Source organism: Doryrhamphus excisus, chromosome 3, assembly GCF_030265055.1.
Source record: "Doryrhamphus excisus isolate RoL2022-K1 chromosome 3, RoL_Dexc_1.0, whole genome shotgun sequence".
Taxonomy (NCBI): Eukaryota; Metazoa; Chordata; class Actinopteri; order Syngnathiformes; family Syngnathidae; genus Doryrhamphus; species Doryrhamphus excisus.
Genome location: NC_080468.1, coordinates 4,053,530 through 4,060,664, shown reverse-complemented (window position 1 = coordinate 4,060,664; position 7,135 = coordinate 4,053,530). Strand labels below are relative to the sequence as shown.

Genomic DNA, 7,135 nt, shown 5'->3' with positions numbered 1-7,135 from the left:
GCGTTTAGCTTCATATGACCACACACATGAACACAATATGAGTTTATTTATTTATAATTGGCTTTTATTCACTTAAAATCTAATTAGAACCTGAAAGGCTTTGATGCAATTTCCTCGCTAAGGTACGAATGTGCTGAGATGAGTGCCTTTGCATGATGCATATATAGTGCTTCATTATCACTCTGTCACCTGTGTGTTCTCCATTAAGCTCTTAAAGCAGACGTCAGTGTCAAATACAAATATATATTTATATTTTATCCACTGATGATGACACAATGGCAGTGTGATGAAAGGAGCTTCTTCTTTATCTTCATTCCGTGACATTAACATTGTACGGCATACCGTGCAGCATCATAGCCACGCCCACTCAACTCTCGGAAAAGTTAGCCAAGAGATGAAAGCGGCTCCGCCTCCTTCCATCAAACACATTAAAGAGAGCTGGCTACCAGAGAGAGGACATTACTAGTGAGCTTTTTTGATGTTGCAGCCGCCCGCCGGTCGGTTTGGACATCATTTCACGTCCATATTCCAAACATCAAACATCACGCTGCATTTAAAATCACATCACATCCAAATGTGTCAGATTAAGGCATGTAATGTTTACTTATCATTGCATATGTTTGTATTTTAGATGTCTGGGATTATATCGGAATGTCAAATAACGGCCCTGATGCGATTGGAACGCTTTGTCTTTTGTTAACAACATTTATTACCCACAAATGTTTGACATTTTAATCACTCCAGTATTATTGTGATAATATTACATCATTCATTTTGTCCCCTTTAGAAATTGTTTGTTCTGTGTTTTGCTTTCTTTACTACCTAAAGCAACAAAACATTAGTAAAAGTATTATCCATTCAGTCTTGGTAAAAGTATTTCACATTTCAATACTAAACTATTATTGCGTGTATTGCAAATCTACATTTACAAACTTTAAATTTCACAATGAAAATATGTCTATTTTAGTTTGGTTTAGTTAGCTTTTTCTTTGGCTTTTTTGAACACTTGTTCCCAACAAAATATCAGGAACTTAACATTCACATGCATAACAAATATTGTGAGATAATTATGCATGTTATGGTTTTGTCACGTTTTTTTTTTAATCAAGTACTTAACTAGTGTGTTTTGATTTTCATTTTGCTTTTTGGGGACACATAGAAGAGTTTCAGCTAAAATGAAAGGAAAGGTATACAAAACTGTGGTGAGACCAGCCATGTTGTTTGGTCTAGAGCAGGGGTGCTCATTAAGTCGATCGCGATCTACCGGTCGAACGCGGAGGTGGTACTGGTCGATCGCTGGTCGATCGCGGCGTGACATTAAAAAATATCATCCCAGCATCAATGCCGTCACTTGATTGATATACAGGGCAGCCATTCAGATGACAACTGAATGTTGCCCTTCGGGCAACCAATCAAATCAAACAACGTCTCTAAGTGCAGCAGAACTTACGATGTCAGCCTATCATCCATCCCTGTTACTTGATTGACATACAGGACAACCAGTCAGATGACAACTGAATTTTGACCTTTAGGTCACCGCTCATGCGTAAACAACGATGCAAAGTGCTAAGCTAGTCGGCGAATTGCGAGATTTTAAGCCCTCGCTAAAGTTTATGGTCACTAAAATGAGTGAAGGAGCTGGACCAAGTAAAAAGGCAAAAACTGGACCAAGTAAAAAGGCAAAAAACATATCACTTCCATACGGATATGGAATATTATACGGATATTATGATACGGATATTATCCATGACTGATAAACATTTGGAAGTGTGCTTGAGGCTGGCTAACCTAGCAGCTACTGTCCGGACTATGCATCCCTGGCTGGTTCAATTCAGTGCAAGTCATCAAAGTAAACTCAGGTAATTACAAAAAAATTTAATAGTTAATTATGTGTGTTTTGCAATATTGGCTCATTTGGTTATGTAAGGTACATTAACATACATTGTACGTACAAATAATCCTCAATACATTTGAAAATAAATAGATGTTTTGCATTTTTGTAGTGGGTAGATCATTTTGACTCGGTCATTTTAAAAGTAGCTCGCATGCTGAAAAAGTGTGAGCACCCCTGGTCTAGAGACAGTGCCACTGAGGAAAAGACAGGAAGCAGAACTGTAGGTAGCAGAGATGAAGATGCTGAGGTTCTCATTGGGAGTGACCAGGATGGATACGATCAGGAAGGCGTAAATCCATCAGAGGGACATTATATGTTAGCGGCCTTGGAGATAAAGTCAGAGAGGCCAGACTGAGATGGTTGGGACATGTCCAGAGGAGAGATAGTGAATATATTGGTAGAAGGATGCTGCCAGGTAGGAGGCGTAGAGGAAGACCAAAGATATATTACATTCCATATTGTTTGGTTGGTAAAATTGAATATTATGTGGGCTGTCCGGTGGATGAGTGGTTAGGGCGCAGGCCACACAGCTCGGAAACCGGAGTTCAATTCCACCCTCGGCCATCTCTGTGCATGCGTGGGTTTTTTCTCCGGGTACTCCGGTTTCCTCCCACATTCCAAAAACATGCTAGGTTAATTGGCGACTCCAAATTGTCCATAGGTATGAATGTGAGTGTGAATGGTTGTTTGTCTATATGTGCCCTGTGATTGGCTGGCGACCAGTCCAGGGTGTACCCCGTGACCCTTGTGAGGGTGAGCGGTAGAAAATGAATAAATGAATGAATATTATGTTATGTCATCATTATTACATTAATGTCAAATAATCATGTTTTGCTGTTTTCTTGGCTTTTTTGCAAGGAGCAACTTTAACAAGAGCAACACAAGAAGAGGAGAAGGAAGTCATGTGAAGTACGCAGTCATGTAAAGTAAGCAAACTCTTTATCTGACTCAATTAGAATTCATGTTAATGCAGAATGATTTATTGTGTTTACATAGACATATTACATACATATTTACAGCATCTGGCTTATTTGTGTTAAGAATGGATTCTATTTCCATAATTGTCTATGGGACAAAGTATCCAAGTCCCAACTAAAGTAGAGGTAGTCAACTTTAGAGTCCAGCTTTTTGACCTACTCCACCAAAGTCTGGCTGGGAAACATAATAATAACATTATTATTATTATAAATAAAAGAAGGGCGTTCTTGCAGACATTCATAGGAATCTTTTCTTTGAGCAGGGCAGGAACTATGCATAATTACATTAGGACCAGCACAATGCAGAAGGTGTATTGGATTTCCTCAGGGCCTGTGTGAATGTACAGCTTTACATTCCTCTACATTTGACTCTGCACAAAGAAGATAAAGACTCTCCGCCGCTGCCGCCGTCCCGCCGTGCAACAAAATGCCTCAGCCCACTTGGCAGCGCTGGCTTAAATTTGCAGCTCCGGGAAAAAGCGAGAAGTCAAAACAATCTGGCCAGCTCACATTTTCATACCTGGGGCACATCATTTCATATTTACATTGCATTGAACCCGTGGACTGTGGACTGCAGTCAACTTGTGATTAAAATATACTGAATTCATTTCTTTATTGTGTTTATGCACTTTGCTATTTGTTACTATATTATAGTGGATATACGACCCCATATCACCTGCTTTTGTGACCTGCATAATATTGGCCGAACAGCCGAAGTTTGCAAGATCTGCACTGTTTGGGGGTTGACTTATAACTAACATGCATGTCTTTGGAATGTGGGAAGAAACTGGCATTTAGAGGCAGCTCGAACGCATCACAAAAAATCTGAGTGTTAGCATCGCTCAGCTGTCATTGCTCTCGTACGAATCACCGCAAGTCACCGACCGGCCGAAGGTCACCATTATACGGTAAACACCACATAAAGAGAAGCCGACGTGTTTTTGTTGCCTACTTTCTAGTGAAATAACAGCAACACATTCTTGACACAACATATGACTGCTATTAGCCCAAAAGCTCGGGGGAGACATTTTCCGATATTTAAGCAATTGTTCCCACAGTTTGTGGCCATTTGGGAGAAAAAGTAATGATTGTAATTTTGAGCGTGCAGCAGACTAAGGGATTAAAAAAAAAAAAAAAAAAACGGCAATATGTGAGTATGTCTCCTGTCAAACATTACCAGCATGACTTCAAACATGAGGAAAACACACTTGGGAAAAATGAATTATGGGTGCTGCTTCAAAGTGCTGTTTGATATGTCAATTTGCAGAGACGTTTTTGTCATAAACAACAGAGATGAATATATCTTTTATCAAGTAGACTTACTGAATGAAACAAGAGAATTTTAATATTGAGTGATTGCTATTACTGTACCTTATGTAAGAATACAGGAAGATCCCATTACATTTTGGTGCAAATCTGGATAAAAAATTATGCTCTGCAAGGTTAATTCCTCTCTTTGCCTTTAGAGTTCAAATAAAAGTGACCCAGAATACAAATGGTACAGTCCTGCTTCATTCGTTTTTGTAACATATGATTGTAATTCTCCACATAACATGACCTCCTAACCACATACAAACACAACAGTCTGTTTTTCACTTTTTATTAGCAACATTTATTTCAAATTGGCCTTTGGCCCTGAATGGAAATGGAACCAGGAAGTAGCCTGCAAAGACAAAAACAAAACAAAAATAGACCATGCCACTATTTCTTCACTTTTATTACTGCAAGTTATTTTATATGATCCAGTCCTGTCAATCAAATCAAAAATGGTGAAGTCCCGTCGTCTTAGGTTATCCTCAGTGAAGCAGGAAGGGGCATACCAGCATCCAAAAATATATACAGTACAAACACAAATATGGGAGACATAATTTTAATAGTTGGGAAGGTCCATCGTCTTAGGCCATCCGTAATGAACCAGGAAGTGGATGGCTGCACGTGGATAAGTGGTTAGCATGTAGACACACAGTCAGGACATCGGTTTGATTCCCTGCTTGGGCATCTCTGTGTGGAGTTTACATGTTCTCCCCGTGCGTGCGTGGGTTTTCTCCGGGTACTCCGGTTTCCTCCCACATTCCAAAAACATGCTAGGTTAATTGGCGACTCCAAATTGTCCATAGGTATGAATGTGAGTGGGAATGGTTGTTTGTCTAGATGTGTCTAATTGGCTGGGATAGACTCCTGCACTCCCCCATAGTGAGGATAAGCGCACAGGGCACATATAGACAAACAACCATTCACACTCACATTCATACCTATGGACAATTTGGAGTCGCCAATTAACCTAGGAGGAAGAAAACCCACTTATGCACGGGGAGAACATGCAAACTCCACATGATGGCCGGGTGGAATTGAACTCGGGTTTCCTATCTCTGAGGCCTGAGCGCTAACCACTTGATCACCGTGCAGCCAAGTGGTAAAAAATGACACTCAAAATTTGCAAAATGTCCCTTTTTTCAGGTCATTCAACAGCTTCTTTTCGTGTGTGGGCGGGGGGACCTCCCACACTCTCATCAGGGGCCACAGGACCCAAAAAGGGAAGATACTGCCAGTTTTCCAAGGCTTTTCACCAAAAGTGGTATGCAAAATCTTATTTTTTTCATCTGGCTTCCACAGCCGGTCCGGCAGGTAGGAGGTTAAATAAAATGCTTTGACGTTTTGTCTGATAAATCAGCATATAAGTTACAGTTAGCCTCTCACATTGTCTTCACAGCGGGACCAGAGAGAAGACATTCAGCATTAAACGGCGGGGCGCCTCTGATCGATGCTGTATTTAAAAGTTTAATTCACAGCTAATGTACTTAAACTATATTAGCAGTGAGTACACTCCAGTGGCACCCAGCCTCGTCTGAATGAGAAATGTAGCATGTGGAGATAATTAAAAGGAAAATCAATGTCAAGCAACATTTTCTAGTGCCACCGCTTTGAAAATAAAAGTGACGGGTAAAAAGAAAAAAAGAAAAAGGTTTGTACAACTGAACCACGGTGGTGACACGTTTTATTTTTGCCTTCTTGTAGACACTTTAATGACCTTTTACGACCGACTGCATCAACAAAGGTTCCGATTTCACCCAAATATTTGGCTTTGGAGCAGCAAACCACCTATGAAACCATGTGAACACGCAACCAGAAATAGAAAATAAATGTTTCATTGCAGGCCTTTGTTTAGACGAGATCCTGCTCTAAACTTCCTGGAATCGTGTATAAATAAATATTAGATGTTATAGACCTTTTCTTTAAATCATTTTATGCAAAGTCTTTTTCTTCCCACATCTTCTGAGCTCTTCTGTAAAAAGATCAGACCGAAAATCTCATGGACCAAAGGAACTTTTCAGGTTTTCACCCCACACGTCTGCATACATTTTCCACATTTTAGCATATTGGGAGCGGCGCTTATTCCTGCCTCAGCCACTTTCATTTCCATGGTTACTTCCTGGGAGAGTGCATTTGAAATGACACGCTACTTTTCAGAAATTCACATCTGCAAAAAGGCATCATCAGATTTTCTACTCAAAATGGCAAAATTGTTTGTTGCTCGGGGTGACGCACAATATTGTTAATGGAATACATGATGTCATCTGTACACCTTTGGTACAGTATTGATAATGTGGTTACCATGCTCATGTCTGGAACCGATTAACTGCGATAAACGAGGGAGTTACTAATAAAGATTAGCAGATATATAAATGATTATTATCACTGTATTGACAAAATGATCAATATTGTTTGCAAAATACAATATGATATCATCATGTAGGGACTTACTTACTTCACAATTCCCATCCATAGTAGTTACCATAAAATATCGGCTGAATATCGGATGGTGACTTACTCCGTGATTCCCACCCTTAGTTACCAAACATTATTGCACACTCAATCAAGATAATATTATTATTATTAACTCTACCATTGGGTGGTCGAGTGGTTAGAGCGCAGACCTCACAGCTAGGAGACCAGGGTTCAATTCGACCCTCGGCCAGCTCTGTGTGGAGTTTGCATGTTCTCCCGGTACTCCAGTTTCCTCCCACATTCCAAAAACATGCTAGGTTAATATGAATGTGAGTGTGAATGGTTGTTTGTCTATATGTGCCCTGTGATTGGCTGGCGACCAGTCCAGGGTGTACCCCGCCTCTTGCCCGAAGACAGCTGGGATAGGCTCCAGCACCCCCGGATAAGCGGTAGAAAATGAATAAATGAGTGAACTCTACCATTGCTACCCACCTCTTGTAGTTAGCAGACATTATTGTCCATTGTAATACTTTTATTA

The 7,135-nt window shown here is 40.2% G+C and overlaps 1 long non-coding RNA gene across 2 annotated transcripts; it reads left to right on the top strand.

Annotated features, from left to right (window-relative positions):
- Nucleotides 1–1,100: 1,100 nt before the first annotated feature.
- LOC131126479 (uncharacterized) lies at nucleotides 1,101–6,838 on the top strand. Of its 2 annotated transcripts, XR_009129164.1 has the most exons (4): nucleotides 1,101–1,859; nucleotides 2,753–2,820; nucleotides 5,329–5,446; nucleotides 5,582–6,838. It is a non-coding gene; the product is annotated as an uncharacterized LOC131126479 (long non-coding RNA). The 2 variants fall into 2 exon arrangements; XR_009129163.1 differs by having other exon boundaries at nucleotides 5,329–6,838.
- The last annotated feature ends 297 nt before the right edge of the window (nucleotides 6,839–7,135 follow it).